This window comes from Schistocerca serialis, chromosome 8, assembly GCF_023864345.2.
Source record: "Schistocerca serialis cubense isolate TAMUIC-IGC-003099 chromosome 8, iqSchSeri2.2, whole genome shotgun sequence".
Taxonomy (NCBI): Eukaryota; Metazoa; Arthropoda; class Insecta; order Orthoptera; family Acrididae; genus Schistocerca; species Schistocerca serialis.
The window spans coordinates 608256658-608275512 of NC_064645.1; the positions used below are offsets into that span (position 1 = coordinate 608256658).

The window sequence follows — 18855 nt, forward strand, 5'->3', positions numbered from 1 at the left end:
TCTCGCCGCGACGAAAAACGTCTTTGCTTTAATGACTTCCATCCCAACTCGCGTATCATATCTGCCACACTCTCTCCCCCATTACGTGATAATCAAAACAAGCTGCCCTGTTTTGCACCCTTTCGATGTCCTCCGTCAATCCCATCTGGTAAGGATCCCACACCGCGCAGCACTATTCTAACAGAGGACGAACGAGTTTGGTGTAAGCTGTTTCTTTAGTGGACTTGTTGCATCTTCTAAGTGTCCTGCCAATGAAACGCAACCTTTGACTCACCTTTCCCACAATATTATCTATGTGGTCTTTCCAACTGAAGTTGTTCGTAATTTTAACACCCAGGTACTTAGTTGAATTGACAGCCTTGAGAATTGTACTATTTATCGAGTAATCGAATTCCAACGGATTTCTTTTGGAACTCATGTGGATCACCTCACACTTTTCGTTATTTAGCGTCAACTGCCACCTGCCACACCATACAGCAATCTTTTCTAAATCGCTTTGCAACTGATAATGGTTTTCGGATGACCTTACTAGACGGTAAATTACAGCATCATCTGCGAACAACCTAAGAGAACTGCTCAGATTGTCACCCAGTTCATTTATATAGATCAGGAACAGCAGAGGTCCCAGGACGCTTCCCTGGGGAACACCTGATATCACTTCAGTTTTACTCGATGATTTGCCGTCTATTACTACGAACTGCGACCTTCCTGACAGGAAATCACGAATCCAGTCGCACAACTGAGACGATACCCCATAGGCCCGCAGCTTGATTAGAAGTCGCTTGTGGGGAACGGTGTCAAAAGCTTTCCGGAAATCTAGAAATATGGAATCAACTTGAGATCCCCTGTCGATAGCGGCCATTACTTCGTGCGAATAAAGAGCTAGCTGCGTTGCACAAGAACGATGTTTTCTGAAACCATGCTGATTACGTATCAATAGATCGTTCCCTTCTAGGTTTTCAAAAGGTTTTAATACAGTATATCCTCCAAAACCCTACTGCAAACCGACGTCAATGATATAGGTCTGTAGTTCGATGGATTACTCCTACTACCCTTCTTAAACACAGGTGCGACCTGCGCAATTTTCCAGTCTGTAGGTACAGATCTATCGGTGAGCGAGCGGTTGTATATGATTGCTAAGTAGGGAGCTATTGTATCAGCGTAATCTGAAAGGAACCTAATCGGTATACAATCTGGACCGGAAGACTTGCCCGCATCAAGCGATTTGAGTTGCTTCGCAACCCCTAAGGTATCTACTTCTAAGAAACTCATGCTAGCAGCTGTTCGTGTTTCAAATTCTGGAATATTCCATTCGTCTTCCCTGGTGAAGGAATTTCGGAAAACTGCGTTCAATAACTCCGCTTTAGCGGCACAGTCGTCGGTAGCAGTACCATCGGCACTGCGCAGCGAAGGTATTGACTGCGTCTTGCCGCTTGTGTACTTTACATAAGACCAGAATTTCTTCGGATTTTCTACCAAAATTCGAGACAATGTTTCGTTGTGGAACCTATTAAAGGCATCTCGCATTGAAGTCCGTACCAAATTTCGCACGTCTGTAAATTTTAGCCAATCTTCGGGATTTCGCATTCTTCTGAACTTCGCATGCTTTTTCCGTTGCCTCTGCAACAGCGTTCGGACCTGTTTTGTGTACCATGGGGGATCAGTTCCATCTCTTACCAATTTATGAGGTATGAATCTCTCAATTGCTGTTGCTACTATATCTTTGAATTTGAGCCACATCTCGTCTACATTTGCATAGTCAGTTCGGAAGGAATGGGGATTGTCTCTCAGGAAGGCTTCTAGTGACACTTTATCCGCTTTTTTACATAAAATTATTTTGCGTTTGTTTCTGGTGGATTTGGAAGAAACGTTATTGAGCCTAGCTACAACGACCTTGTGATCACTAATCCCTGTATCAGTCATGATGCTCTCTATTAGGTCTGGATTGTTTGTGACTAAGAGGCCAAGTGTGTTTCCGCAACCATTTACAATTCGCGTGGGTTCGTGGACTAACTGCTCGAAATAATTTTCGGAGAAAGCATTTAGGGCAATCTCGGAAGATGTTTTCTGCCTACCACCGGTTTTGAACAAGTGTTTTTGCCAACATATCGAGGGAAGGTTGAAGTCCCCACCAACTATAACCGTATGAGTGGGGTATTTATTTGTTACGAGACTCAGATTTTCTCTGAACTGTTTAGCAACTATATCATCGGAGTCTGGGGGTCTGTAGAAGAAGCCAATTATTAACTTAGTTCGGCTGTTAAGTATAACCTCCACCCATACCAATTCACACGGAGTATCTACTTCGACTTCACTACAAGATAAACCACTACTGACAGACACAAACACTCCACCACCAATTCTGCCTAATCTATCTTTCCTGAACACCGTCTGAGACTTCGAAAAATTTCTGCAGAACTTATTTCAGGCTTTAGCCAGCTTTCTGTACCTATAACGATTTCAGCTTCTGTGCTTTCTATTAGCGCTTGAAGCTCAGGGACTTTCCCAGCACAACTACTACAGTTTACAACTACAATTCCGACTGTTCCTTGATCCAAGCACGTCCTGTATTTGCCATGCACCCTTTGAGATTGCAGCCCACCCCGTACTCTCCCGAGGCCTTCTAACCTAAAAAACCGCCCAGTCCACGCCACACAGCCTCCGCTACCCGTGTAGCCGCCAGCTGAGTGTAGTGAACTCCTGACCTATTCAGCGGAACCCGAAACCCCACCACCCTATGGCGCAAGTCAAGGAATGTGCAGCCAACACGGTCGCAAAACCGTCTGAGCCTCTGATTCAGACCCTCCACCCGGCTCTGCACCAAAGGTCCGCAGTCGGTTCTGTCAACGATGCTGCAGATGGTGAGCTCTGCCTTCATCTCGTAAGCAAGACCGGCAGCCTTCACCAAATCAGATAGCCGCTGGAATCCAGAGAGAATTTCCTCAGATCCAAAGCGACACACGTCATTAGTGCCGACATGTGCCACCACCTGCAGCTGGCTGCACCCTGTGCTCTTCATGGCACCCGGAAGGACCCTTTCCACATCAGGAATGACTCCACCCGGAATGCACACGGAGTGCACACTGGATTTCTTCCCCTCCTTAGCCGCCATATCCCTAAGGGGCCCCATTACGCGCCTAACCTTCATGAAACCGCTGTGCAGACGACGTCAGTGTAGAGCTGAGCGTGCAAGTGTGGTATTGTGTTTCTCTGACTGTTGGCGGGTTACCTCTGCGAAGTCGTTATGGCAACTTTAAAAGGACAAAGAGTGTGTGTGAAATTTTGTTTCCTGCTTAAAAAAAACTGCAACGGAGACACACCAAATGCTTCAAAAAGCTGTCCAGGAGGACGCTATGAGCCGCACACAGGTTTTCGAGTGGTTTGGGCGCTTTAAACGTGGTGAGATGTGTGTTGAAGACCAAGCTCGTTCTGGACGCCCTTCAACATCGCGAAATGAGGAGAACATTGAAAAAGTCCACCAAAAGATCAACGAGGATCGTCGCCAAACGATCGACCAAATTTCAGCAGAGACCGAGGATCGTCGCCAAACGATCGACCAAATTTCAGCAGAGACAGGAATCAGTTGGAGCTCGTGCCAGCTGATTTTGAGTGAGGATTTGCACATGAGACGTATTGCTGCTATATTTGTTCCGCACCTTTTCACACAGGAGCAAAAAACCATCCGCATGTATGTGTGCCAGGACTTGAAAACAGAGATTGCACGTGATCCAAACTTCTTGAACAAAGTCATTACAGGGGATGAGAGTTGGTGTTACGGGTATGACCCAGAAACCAAGCAAGCGTCAAGCCAGTGGAGGACTCCCAACTCTCTCAGACCAAATAAAGTGAGGCAAGTGAGGTCAAATGTGAAGACGATAATCATCGTCTTTTTTTATGTTCGTGGAATTGTGCATCGGGAATTCGTACCCCCTGGCCAGACTGTTAACCAGCACTTTTACTTGGTTATTTTAAGGCATCCGCGAGAGGAGGTGAGGAGGAAACGCCCGGATCAGGTGACTGGTTTCTGCATCACGACAACGCTCCAGCACGCACGGCCTTACGAGTGACCCACTATTTGGCATCTCAGAGGTGGTCTGTCGTTCCCCACGCCCCGTATTCGCCGGACCTAGCCCCGTGCGACTTTTTCCTATTTCCACGAATGAAAAAAAAACGCTAAAAGGAGAGCGTTATGACGATGTGGAGGCGGTAAAAACAGCTTCGCAAAGGGCACTGGAAAATATCAAACTTGAAGAGTTCCAAACGTGCTTCCAACAGTGGGAAAAGAGACTTGACAAGTGGATCGCATGTAATGGAGAGTATTTTGAAGGTGACTGAAGTAAATTTGTAAAAAGGTTCATCAATAAATTTTTTATGTCAACAATCCGCCCCCGCCTCGTACACAGTCGTTTTCCCTTGCTCTATGCGCGAGTAGAATAGTAAAGGAAACGAGTAGTAGTTGTGCAGGGTACTTTCTGCCACGCACCGTGCAGTGGCTTGCGTATTATGTATGTACAGGGTGTTTCAAAAATGACCGGTATATTTGAAACGGCAATAAAAACTAAACGAGCAGCGATAGAAATACACCGTTTGTTGCAATATGCTTGGGACAACAGTACATTTTCAGGCGGACAAACTTTCGAAATTACAGTAGTTACAATTTTCAACAACAGATGGCGCTGCAAGTGATGTGAAAGATATAGAAGACAACGCAGTCTGTGGGTGCGCCGTTCTGTACGTCGTCTTTCTGCTGTAAGCGTGTGCTGTTCACAACGTGCAAGTGTGCTGTGGACAACATGGTTTATTCCTTAGAACAGAGGATTTTTCTGGTGTTGGAATTCCACCGCCTAGAACACAGTGTTGTTGCAACAAGACGAAGTTTTCAACGGAGGTTTAATGTAACCAAAGGACCGAAAAGCGATACAATAAAGGATATGTTTGAAAAATTTCAACGGACTGGGAACGTGACGGATGAACGTGCTGGAAAGGTAGGGCGACCGCGTACGGCAACCACAGAGGGCAACGCGCAGCTAGTGCAGCAGGTGATCCAACAGCGGCCTCGGGTTTCCGTTTGCCGTGTTGCAGCTGCGGTCCAAATGACGCCAACGTCCACGTATCGTCTCATGCGCCAGAGTTTACACCTCTATCCGTACAAAATTCAAATGCGGCAACCCCTCAGCGCCGCTACCATTGCTGCACGAGAGACATTCACTAACGATATAGTGCACAGGATTGATGACGGCGATATGCATGTGGGCAGCATTTGGTTTACTGACGAAGCTTATTTTTACCTGGACGGCTTCGTCAATAAACAGAACTGGCGCATATGGGGAACCGAAAAGCCCCATGTTGCAGTCCCATCGTCCCTGCATCCTCAAAAAGTACTGGTCTGGGCCGCCATTTCTTCCAAAGGAATCATTGGCCCATTTTTCAGATCCGAAACGATTACTGCAACACGCTATCTGGACATTCTTCGTGAATTTCTTGCGGTACAAACTGCCTTAGACGACACTGCGAACACCTCGTGGTTTATGCAAGATGGTGCCCGGCCACATCGCACGGCCGACGTCTTTAATTTCCTGAATGAATATTTCGATGATCGTGTGATTGCTTCGGGCTATCCGAAACATACAGGAGGCGGCGTGGATTGGCCTCCCTATTCGCCAGACATGAACCCCTGTGACTTCTTTCTGTGGGGCAACTTGAAAGACCAGGTGTACCGCCAGAATCCAGAAACAATTGAACAGCTGAAGCAGTACATCTCATTTGCATGTGAAGCCATTCCGCCAGATACGTTGTCAAAGGTTTCGGGTAATTTCATTCAGAGACTACGCCATATTATTGCTACGCATGGTGGATATGTGGAAAATATCGTACTATAGAGTTTCCCAGACCGCAGCGCCATCTGTTGTTGACAATTGTAACTACTGTAATTTCGAAAGTTTGTCTGCCTGAAAATGTACTGTTGTCCCAAGCATATTGCAACAAACGGTGTATTTCTATCGCTGCTCGTTTAGTTTTTATTACCGTTTAAAATATTCCGGTCATTTTTGAAACACCCTGTAGATGTGGATGTAGATACGGAGGGTGATCGATGGCAGTGAACCGATTGAGTCGCATTGTTGCTGATGTCGCTCGCGTGTGGTCTGGCATTGTCATGATGAAGGAGAAGGTTCTCCATATATGGACAAGCTCTTCGAATTCGGATTGTCACGCACTACACACCGACTATATTGCACTCTACAATTCGGAGCCCTCTAGAGGCAGAGGGGCGCAAATCTGTAGACATGAAGAATAAGGGTGCAGAATGTGAGTAACTTTTGTTTTATTTAGAAAGCTTTAATACTTTTGATATAAAAAAATCGGAGGCATTACTCTTCAGAACGTTCTCGGATTTCCACTGTTTTAATAACGTTTACAGCAAAACCTGCGGCACAGGCCATCGTCTTCGCCTCCTGAAAACTCACTAACAAGGGGAACCCGCCAATTGTGAAATTCAGATCCGATTCATACTGTGCATAATAAAAGCTCATGGCCAGAGGTGTAATGTGGCAAAGCACCAAGATGCACTTCTCAGCCGTTGTCGAGAAAATCGACAGTTAAAAGAAACCGTTGCGTTGAAATAGTCTCCACGAGTAATAATTCTCTACAGCGTCGTGGCGCTGCGGTAAGCGCTCGGGTTCGTAATGCGAAGGTCGCCGTATCGATTCTCGCGCTATGCAACCTTTTTTTTATTATTTGTTTTTTATAATTCAAATTATATATATATATATATATATATATATATATATATATATATAATTCCCGGCAATAGGTTGCAACAATTATGCATATAATAAGTTGTTGAAAGTCGTTCGTCGTGGAAAAACTGGCGACTTCGAACATCATTATGTTTTCCGCAAACAAAGTTGTATTTCACAAATGTTATTAATTGTCTTCATAATGTTAACCACGTATAGTTAACGGAAGACGTAGAAACGATATTCCGAAACGAATACGTATAGCGTAAGTCAAACGTTCGAATTAGAATAGAGACCCCACGAACACAAATTTGCCGTGGCAGGTATGAAATATAAACTCCGTTACTCGCTCGTTACACTTGAATGACAGATGTTGAATGGGCCGACACGAGCCGCCGCATAACAGCGTAGTTGCCTGCTAACTTCGAAAGAAGGTAGATGCGGTCCCTAGCGCAACTTACAACATTGTCGAAAATCAGTGCGGACGGGAGAGCTTTGGTACACCCTGTTAAAAAAAAACGGAAAAATGGAGGCGGTACAATTGGAGAGCGATCCGCCTTCACCAACATGCATAAGCAATTCATTATATATACGAGGCCTGTTCAGAAAGTAAGCTCCGATTGATTGCCAAATTGAAACCACAGTGAACATCAGAAATCTTTTACTTGTAACAATTAGCTACACCTTTCAGCTACTTCTCTACGTAGTCGCCGTTCTGACTTAGACTTTTGTCATAGCGTTGTACCAACTTTTCAATAGCCTCATCATAGAAGGCAGCCGCCAGTGCTTTCCGCCAATTCTCCACGCTGGCCTACAGCTCGTTGTCTGTGTCAAAATGTTGTCTTCAAAGACAGCGGTTCATGTGACCAGAGATGAAACTCAGGGGGAGACAATTGCGGACTGTATTGTGGGTAATCTCACATTTCCATTTGAAAACGATGCAGGAGCATCTTCATTGCCCCTGCAGAATGCGGCTGAGAATTGTCTTGAAGAAGAAACAGCACGACAGTTATGTAATGTTAGCTGCATAGCTTCAGGCGAAATTTCTCACCAGGCCCTCGTACTTGGCGGCACACACTATTTTCTAGACATCTTTACGCGCTCACTGCGAGCTCAGAAATGAGAAGAGCGACGTGATGCTAACTGGGGTTATACTAGAGACACTACCCAACACATCTGTGCAAAGCTTTATCGGATTTTCATAGTCGTTTCCATTTCGCGACCGATCGGAGCTTACTTTCTGAACGCCCCTCGTATATATATATATATATTTGAATTACAAAAAACTAATAATAAAAAAAATTGCATGGCGCAAGATTCAATCCGGCGATCTTCGGATCACGAACCCAAGCGCTTACCGCTCCGCCACGACGCTGTAGAGAATTATTATTCGTCGAGAGTATTTCACGGCAACGGTTTATTTTAACTGTCGATTTTCTCGGCAACGGCTGAGAAGTGCATCTTGGTGCTTTGCCACATTACACCTCTGGCCATGAGCTTTTGTTATGCACAGTATGAATCGAATCTGAATTCCACAATTGGCGGCCTCCCCTTGTAAGTGGTGCCGTGGTCGAATGCAGCGAACCTTCACGACAAGAGAACCAGCGAGGTGGCCTCGTGCAGCTGCAGGTGACGAAAGCTGGAGCCACCTGAGCGGTGGTGTAAGTACGGTTCAGAAACGACGAGAGTCCCGTGTGGCCGTTGGACAACGTATCTCTCCCATCCGCTCTAGTCGAATACCGTATGACTAAAATTTGTTTCAGCACCTGGACTGGACCTGCCTCCACACCAGCGTGGGTTAGTGACGTCTGCTGTGTTATGTGAGTTGGAGTGAGACAATACGGTGATCCGCAACGTCAGCTAAGAGCTGGCCATCGATGAACTGGGCTTGTTTACTATGCGGAAGGCCACGCGTTGGCGTGGTGTATAGGTCAAGCTTACAAGGGGAGGCCGCCAATTGTGAAATTCAGATTCGATTCATACTGCGCATAATAAAAGCTCATGGCCAGAGGTGTAATGTGGCAAAGCACCAAATTGCACTTCTCAGCCGTTGTCGAGAAAATCGACAGTTAAAAGAAACCGTTGCCGTGAAATACTCTCTACGATTAATAGTTTTCCACAGCGTCGTGGCGCAGCGGTACGCGCTCGGGTTCGTAATCCGAAGGTCGTCGGATCGAATCTCGCGCCATGCAACATTTATTGTAATTCAAATATAACATGCATAAGCAATTCATTAATATATATATATATATATATATATATATATTTCAAATAGACCATGTTGCGATCTCCTATGACTTCCAGAAAGAAATACACGACGTTCAAGTCCGCAGAGGGGCAAATATACACTCCTGGAAATGGAAAAAAGAACACATTGACACCGGTGTGTCAGACCCACCATACTTGCTCCGGACACTGCGAGAGGGCTGTACAAACAATGATCACACGCACGGCACAGCGGACACACCAGGAACCGCGGTGTTGCCCGTCGAATGGCGCTAGCTGCGCAGCATTTGTGCACCGCCGCCGTCAGTGTCAGCCAGTTTGCCGTGGCATACGGAGCTCCATCGCAGTCTTTAACACTGGTAGCATGCCGCGACAGCGTGGACGTGAACCGTATGTGCAGTTGACGGACTTTGAGCGAGGGCGTATAGTGGGCATGCGGGAGGCCGGGTGGACGTACCGCCGAATTGCTCAACACGTGGGGCGTGAGGTCTCCACAGTACATCGATGTTGTCGCCAGTGGTCGGCGGAAGGTGCACGTGCCCGTCGACCTGGGACCGGACCGCAGCGACGCACGGATGCACGCCAAGACCGTAGGATCCTACGCAGTGCCGTAGGGGACCGCACCGCCACTTCCCAGCAAATTAGGGACACTGTTGCTCCTGGGGTAACGGCGAGGACCATTCGCAACCGTCTCCATGAAGCTGGGCTACGGTCCCGCACACCGTTAGGCCGTCTTCCTCTCACGCCCCAACATCGTGCAGCCCGCCTCCAGTGGTGTCGCGACAGGCGTGAATGGAGGGACGAATGGAGACGTGTCGTCTTCAGCGATGAGAGTCGCTTCTGCCTTGGTGCCAATGATGGTCGTATGCGTGTTTGGCGCCATGCAGGTGAGCGCCACAATCAGGACTGCATACGACCGAGGCACACAGGGCCAACACCCGGCATCATGGTGTGGGGAGCGATCTCCTACACTGGCCGTACACCACTGGTGATCGTCGAGGGGACACTGAATAGTGCACGGTACATCCAAACCGTCATCGAACCCATCGTTCTACCATTCCTAGACCGGCAAGGGAACTTGCTGTTCCAACAGGACAATGCACGTCCGCATGTATCCCGTGCCACCCAACGTGCTCTAGAAGGTGTAAGTCAACTACCCTGGCCAGCAAGATCTCCGGATCTGTCCCCCATTGAGCATGTTTGGGACTGGATGAAGCGTCGTCTCACGCGGTCTGCACGTCCAGCACGAACGCTGGTCCAACTGAGGCGCCAGGTGGAAATGGCATGGCAAGCCGTTCCACAGGACTACATCCAGCATCTCTACGATCGTCTCCATGGGAGAATAGCAGCCTGCATTGCTGCGAAAGGTGGATATACACTGTACTAGTGCCGACATTGTGCATGCTCTGTTGCCTGTGTCTATGTGCCTGTGGTTCTGTCAGTGTGATCATGTGATGTATCTGACCCCAGGAATGTGTCAATAAAGTTTCCCCTTCCTGGGACAATGAATTCACGGTGTTCTTATTTCAATTTCCAGGAGTGTAGATTCTGACCACTACCTTACCAGAGTTAAAATTAAATTCACTCCAAAAAGGAAACGCCAAAGGAAATCACCACTAATTCCCAAATTTGACTTGAAAAATATCAAGGAATCAGAAATTACAGAAGCATGGGATAAACAACCAACAAACAACTGGAAAGATTTCCGAACGAAAATTATACAGAAAGCAAGAGATTTGATTCCGTTAAAGAAAATATCCAAGCATCCATGGTGGAATTCGAATTGTGATAACGCATTAGAAGAGAGACAACAAGCCTTTTTAAATTACAATTGTGACAAATCAGAAACCACACAACAAACATTTTTCAAAGTGAGAAAACAAACAGCTAAAATACTTAGACAAACTAAAAGAAAATACCTTAATGAACAGCTAAACACAATTGAAGAAAACTTTAAGAACCACAACACTCAAGATTTTTATAAAATATTCGCAAATCAAATCAAAGGATACACTCCACAAAATCTCTGCTTCCGGAAACAGAATGGAAAATTGGCACTAACTAACAAAGAAAATTGCCAAGAACTAGCTAAATATTTCTCACAACTCCTAAATTGCCCACAACCAAGTACAAGATTCCCCAGATTACAACCAGAACACACGAATGAGACTTCACTACCACCATCTCAAGAAGAAATTTATAGTCACATTAGAAAACTCAAAAATAATAAATCATCGGGAGAAGATGGAATTGTAGCTGAACTACTGAAAAACCTTGGTCCAAATTCGTTAAAAGAGATCACTAGCATCATCAAAGAAATTTGGCAGACAGAAAATATCCCAGAGGAGTGGAAGTGTGCACTAATTCACCCATTGCACAAAAAGGGAGAAAGATCAGACGTAAACAACTACAGAGGCATTTCACTTTTACCAGTTACCTACAAAATTCTATCTGCATGTCTCCTAAAGAGGGCACAAGAACAACTAGAACATACAATTTCAGACTACCAAGCAGGCTTTCGTCCTAATAGATCATGCCCGGAACAGATATTCAACCTTAAAACTATTTTAAAGATTAAAGCAATCAGGTCAAAACCAATAATCTGCACATTCGTTGATTTCAAAAAGGCATACGATTCCATAGACAGACAGTCTCTATGTCACATTCTCGAAGAACGAGGCCTAGACACTAAAACCCGAAAACTAATTGAACAAACACTAACAGAAACCAAATCAAAAATTAAATTCAGAGGGGAAATTTCGGAACCATTCTCAATTAAAACAGGAGTAAGACAAGGAGATGGGATCTCACCACTATTATTCAATATAGTTTTGGACAAAGTTATGAAAGAGTGGGAAGTAACACTAAGGAAACAAAGCTTTTGGAAGCCAATTGAACTAGGAAGAGGTAAAGGAAAATTGAACATCCCTTATTTAGCGTTTGCAGATGACTTGGCAATTATAACTGACAGTGAAGAAACAGCAGTAAAACAAATTGAGACACTTAAAGAATGTGCTGAGAAGGTTGGCCTGCAAATCTCCTTTGAGAAGACAGAAGTCATCTGCTCAAAATTAGATATTTCGAAACTAAAAACAAAGTATGGTGAAATAACTAGAGTCAAGCACTTTAAGTATCTCGGTGAAGTTATTGAACCAACAGGACTTGAGAAAATAGCACAAAAAAACCGATTACAGAAAATCAAGAAAGTATTCGGACTTATTCAAAATATATATAACAAGAAATGTCTATCAAAAGGCACTAAAATCAGACACTACAACACAGTCATCAAACCAACAGTCACATATGCAAGTGAAACACTCTCCCTGAATAGAAAATTAGATTTACACGAAATTAAGAAAGTAGAGAGAAAAATTATTAGAAAAATCCTAGGACCACGATACACACAAGATGGATACAGGCTGCAGACTACCGAGACAACCGAAAAAATATCAAACATCGAGGCAGATATCAGGAAGAGGCGGATGAAGTTTTATGGACATATAGACAGATTACCTGGAAACAGGTTAACTAAACGTCTATTGGACTATATGACATCACTTAAGGCAACAATACCCTGGGTAACTGAAGTTAAGAAGGATTTGAAAAAGGCAAAAATTGACATAACAAACACATCAGACCGGGATACATTCAGAAGAAAAATCGACAAGTGGAAGTTTACTCCAGAGACGGAATCTAAACCTTTCCGACCAAAGTGGACCGAAGAAAGGAAGAAGGCCTTTGGGGAGGCAATGAAGAAATACTGGGGAAATAAGAAGAACATTAAGAAATGTTAATCACCTGCTTATCGTTCTCCCATGGGGACATTCGCTAATAATAATAATAATATATATTGGAGAGCGATATATATATATATATATATATATATATATATATATATATATATATATATATATATATATATATATAATTGCTTATGCATGTTGGTGAAGGCGGATCGCTCTCCAATTGTACCGCCTCCATTTTTCCGTTTGTGTAACATGGTGTACCAAAGCTCTCACGTCCGCAGTGATTTTCGACGATGTTATAAGTTGCGCTAGGGACCGCATCTACCTTCTTTCGAAGTTAGCAGGCAACTACTCTGTTATGCGGCGGCTCGTTTCGGTCCATTCAACATCTGTCCTTCAAGTGTAACGAGCGAGTAACGGAGTTTATATTTCATACCTGCCACAGCAAATTTGTGTTCGTGGGGTTTCTATTCTAATTCGAACGTTTGACTAACGCTATATGTATTCGTTTCGGAATATCGTTTCTACGTCTTCCGTTAACTATACGTGGTTAACATTATGAAGACAATTAATAACATTTGTGAAATACAACTTTGTTTGCGGAAAACATAATGATGTTCGAAGTCGCCAGTTTTTCCACGACAAACGACTTTCAACAACTTATTATATGCGTAATTGTTGCTACTGATTGCCGGGAATTATATATATATATTTGAATTACAAAAAACAAATACTAAAAAAAAAGGTTGCATGGCGCGAGATTCGATCCGGCGACCTTCGGATTACGAGCCCGAGCGCTTATCGCTGCGCCACGATGCCGTAGAAAATTATTAATCGTAGAGAGTATTTCACAGCAACGGTTTATTTTAACTGTTGATTTTCTCGACAACGGCTGAGAAGTGCATCTTGGTGCTTTGCCACATTACACCTCTGGCCATGACCTTTTATTATGCGCAGTATGAATTGAATCTGAATTTCACAATTGGCAGCCTCCCCTTGTTAGATGTATTTTCTCTAGTTACTGACTGAGCTGGTTGACACTTCCGCCTCCCCTCGCACTGGTGACAGATGGCGGTCACCGACTGAAATCATTTGTGGCACATTACTGCTCTGAAATGAGACGCTTATACACCACAGTTTTGTGTTGTCCCATATAATTATACAGTGCTTGCTTGACCTACTATTTACGCTGCGAACTATTTGGTTTTGATAAAATCAGAAGCAACTCAAACTGGTTTTTAGGATTCAGTACATCATTCGGTAAAAACGGTAATCTCATACGATCTCTTTGTTGTTCATCTGTCTGTCTGTTTGTCTGTCTACCCGCCTGTTAAAAACCTCTTTTCTCAGGAACGAGTAGAGACATATAGTTGAAATTTATGTCACATACTGAGGTCTATGGCGTCTATCGGTGTAAATCATTGACGCTTCTAAGTCATCGCAGTCGAAAAAAACAGTCATTTACGTCACATATTTCGATACTCGCGACTCACTCATCAAAACCTATAGATACTTTCCGTTGGCCTAGAATCATGAAATTTGGCGAAAAACAAGTTTGTACAGTACACGTAAATGAAAAGATCCGAAAATTGTTGCCGGCCGTTGCGGCCAAGCGGTTAAAGGTGCTACAGTCTGGAACCGCGCGGCCGCTACGGTCGCAGGTTCGAATCCTGCCTCGGGCATAGTTGTGTGTGATGTCCTTAGGTTAGTTAGGTTTAAGTAGTTCTAAGTTCTAGGGGACTGATGACCTTATAAGTTAAGTCCCATAGTGCTCAGAGCCATTTGAACCATTTGAACCGAAAATTGTTAATTATAACTTTATCACATAGAATATTTCTTTTGTCGTTTGTTATCCGGCGTCAAACTTTAAATTCAAATTATCAGTAGTTTGCATTCTGGCTGAGTGGGCCGTAATGGTGAAGGCCAAACATCAGCAAGGAATGGCTTTATTGCTCATATGAAGCATTTCGTATCGATATCTTGCCAGTATCAATATCGATAGCAGGCAAAAATGGTCGAGACTCACGATTTCCGAAACGGATGAACTGTCTGCATACGTAATAAAGATTGTATGGAGGCCTCAGTGTGCGAGTCCTTCTCGCAACTGGCCTATTTTATTAATTAAAAGAAAGTTGGTATTTCTTACAGTAAAAATTGTAACCGTAGAGTCGTATCTCACAATTTCTGTACTATTAATGAAGTTTGAAACTTTTATAGTAACTGCTACATTCTTGTCATAATTCTAAGGTTCAATAATGGAACGTCCACCGTTCGCAGCCTTTGTTACTCCACAGTGAGACTTTCGTTCTACAATCAGTACATGATTGTAGAATTTTTACACGGATTTGCTTATTACCAACATCGTCAACTGCCATAGCGACGTGAACTGCAGGAGTGATATGTATGAAAAAAAACAAAAACAAAAAGAACGAGGTACGGCTCATCTACGAGACCTTTCTTTCCGTTTATCTCGTTTAGTCGCTGTCGCCGCAGAAGAACTGCAAACATTCTGAAAATGACTGTTGTATACTCATCACGTTCACACTTTGCTAGTGAACTTCTTTGGACATACACTATGTGATCAAAAGTATCCGGACACCCCAAAAAACATATGTTTTTCATATTAGGTGCATTGTGCTGCCACCTACTGCCAGGTACACCAAATCAGCGACGTCAGTAGTCATTAGACATCGTGAGGGAGCAGAATGGGGCCCTCCGCGGAACTCACAGACTTCAAAAAATGGCGCAAATGGCTCTGAGCACTATGCGACTTAACTTCTGAGGTCATCAGTCGCCTAGAACTTAGAACTAATTAAACCTAACTAACCTAAGGACATCACACACATCCATGCCCGAGGCAGGATTCGATCCTGCGACCGTAGCGGTCTCGCGGTTCCAGAATGAAGCGCCTAGAACCGCACGGCCACTCCGGAGGCTCACAGACTTCGAACATGGTCAGGTGATTGTGTGTCACTGCTTGTGACATACGTGTTTACACGAGATTTCCACACTCCTAAACATCCCTAGGTCGACTGTTTCCGATGCGATAGTGAAATGGAAACGTGAAGGGACACGTACAGCACAAAAGCGTACAGGCCGACCTCGTCTGTTCACTGATAGAGACAGCCGACAGTTGAAGAGGGTCGTAATGTGTAATAGGCCGACATCTATCCAGACCATCACACAGGAAATCCAAACTGCATCAGAATCCGCTGCAAGTACTATGACAGTTAGGCGAGGGTTGAGAAAACTTGGATTTCATGGTCGAGCGCCTGCTCATAAGCCACACATCACGCCGATAAATGCCAAACGACGCATCGCTTGGTGTAAGGAGCGTAAAAATTGGACGATTGAACAGTGGAAAAACGTTGCGTGGAGTGACGAATCACGGTACACAGTATGGCGATCCGTTGGCAGGGTGTGTTACGGCGAATGCCCGGTGAACGTCATCTGCCATCGTATGTAGTGCCAACAGTAAAATTCGGAGGCGGTAGTGTTATGGTGTGGTGGTGTTTTTCATGGAGAGGGCTAGCACCCTTGTTATTTTGGATGGTACTATTACAGCACAGGCCTACATTGATGTTTTAAGCACTTTTTTGCTTCCCACTGTTGAAGAATAATTCTGGGATGGTAATTGCATCTTTCAACATTATGGAAGACCTGTTCACAATGGCCTGTGGTGGAGTGGTTACATGAAAGTAACATCCCTGTAATGGACTGGCCTGCACAGAGTCCTGACATGAATCCTGTAGAACACGTTTGGATGTTTTGGAACTCCGATTTGGTGCCAGGCCTCACCGACCGACGTTGAACCTCTCCTCAGTGCAGAACTCCGTGAAGAATGGGCTCCCATTCCCCAAGAAACCTTCCAGCACCTGACTGAACGAATGCCTCCGAGAGTGGAAGCTGTCGTCAAGGCAAAGGGTGGGCCGACACCATACTGAATTCCAGAATTGCCGAAGGAAGGTGCCACGAACTTGTGAGTCACTTTCAGCCAGGTGTCCGGATACTTTTGACACACACACACACACACACACACACACACACACACACACACACACACACACAAAAACAGGGAGAGAGAGAGAGAGAGAGAGAGAGAGAGAGAGAGAGAGAGGTTAGAGTTGGAGGGAGGGCAAAGACGGCAGAGGCAGGAGAAGAGAGGGGGAGAGGTGTGAGAGAGATGTGGAAACGAGCTGGAAAGAGGGTACAGAGGAACGAGGAGGTAGAGGGGCAAAGGATGGGATCGAGGAGGACGCAGAGAGACTCTTACAAGGGAACCTCCCCAACGCAACCCCCTCAGATGTAATTATAAGTTGGCGCAGTGGATAGGCCTTGAAAAACTTAACACAGATCGATCGAGAAAACTGGAAGAAGTTGTGTGGAACTATGAAAAAATTAGCAAAATATACAAACTGAGTAGTCCATGTGCAAGATAGGCAACATCAAGGCAAATGTGATCAGAGGAGCGTCGTGGTCCCGTGGTTAGCGTGAGCAGCTGTGGAACGAGAGTAAAAATTAAAAGGCGGTCCTTGGTTCAAGTCTTCCCTCGAGCGAAAATTTTAATTTATTTTCGGTTTACATGACAAACTCTGATGTTTTCATCACTTTTTTGGGAGTGATTACCAGATCCACAAGAAAACCTAAATCGGGCAAGGTAGAAGAATCTTTTTACCCATTCGCGAAGTGTATAACTTAGGTGGGTCGACAACATATTCCTGTCATGTGACGCACATGCCGTCACCAGTGTCGTATAGAATATATCAGACGTGTTTTCCTGTGGAGGAATGGTTGACCTATGACCTTGCGATCAAATGTTTCCGGTTCCCATTGGAGAGGCACTTCCTTTCGTCTACTAATCGCACGGTTTTGCGGTGCGGTCGCAAAACACAGACACTAAACTTATTACAGTGAACAGAGACATCAGTGAACGAACGGACAGATCATAACTTTGCGAAAATAAAGAAAGTAAAATTTTCACTCGAGGGAAGACTCGAAACCAGGACCTTTCGTTCCGCAGCTGCTCACGCTACCCACGTTTTTTTTTATTATTAGTCATAACATTCCACAGTAGTACATATTTTTCAACTGACATTTAAACGTAATAAAACAAAGGTTCCTTGGCATTTTAGAAAAAAAATCCAAGTCTAAACCAGATAGTGATGTTCGCCACTTGATCGTATTTGTTTTTCAAAGATCAAATTGTCTCTCGTTTCTTCATGTTCTGAATCGCATCATCGAAAATGGAGTTCACATGACTGTTCTTCTGAGGAAGATGGCGTATGTATCATAATAATTATTCATGCGTAGTAGTTTGTGATGCTGGTCGGAAATGTACGTCCAAAAATCTCCTTCGGTCCTTTCTTTACTGGACAGCAGGTAAAATACCGCGTGTCCCTTCAACCAGTTGACGGCATTTTTCTTCCAGGTGGGGTATAGGTCTTCTTCCGGGTATAAAAGGCACGCTGGCGTTATCAAATACGGCGGTTTTCTCTGCATAGTTGCTAATTTTTTTCTGATTGACAACCATATATTATTCGCATTTCCACAGACAAATTGATGTTCATCTGTATCAATCAGGTTGCAAGTGGTACACAAAGGGGAATCAGCCAGGTGAATGGAATGTAGTCTGGAGTTCGTTGGAAATTTCCTATTCACAAAGTAGTACCACAATGACCGCACTTTTGTTGGTAAATACGGGTGGTGTATGTTCCTCCAGATATCATGCCAAGAGTGACCGACGTATTTTTGTTCTATGATGTTCTTGGTCTGAAAGTTCATTAAGTTTTGGTATATTTTCTTGACTTTGATGACATCTTTCTCGGGTGTTCCCAGTCCAATGTAGCTGTATTCTACGAAGAAATGTTTTAGGTGGTAAAGTTCATTTGGGATGTGGTGAACGTCTATTGGGGCGTTCTGGCTGGCCGGCGCTATTTCATTTAACAAGAATGCGGTGACACTGTCGACTGACCGCTTCCACAGTTTATATACAGTGGGTGTATATATATACCCACGGGACCACGGCGCTCCTGAGTTCACACTATCCTTGATGTTGCCTATCTTGCGCATGGGCTATTCAGTTTGTATATTTTGCTTATTTTTTCATAGTTCCACACAACTTCTTCCTGTTTTCTCGATCGCCTGAG

The 18855-nt window shown here is 44.5% G+C and overlaps 1 protein-coding gene across 2 annotated transcripts in view; it reads right to left on the bottom strand.

The window, feature by feature from the left end:
* The window catches only part of LOC126416621 (sodium-coupled monocarboxylate transporter 1-like), a 334959-nt gene that overhangs the window by 308428 nt on the left and 7676 nt on the right, over positions 1-18855 (bottom strand). The gene's annotated exons all lie outside the window — the stretch shown is intronic.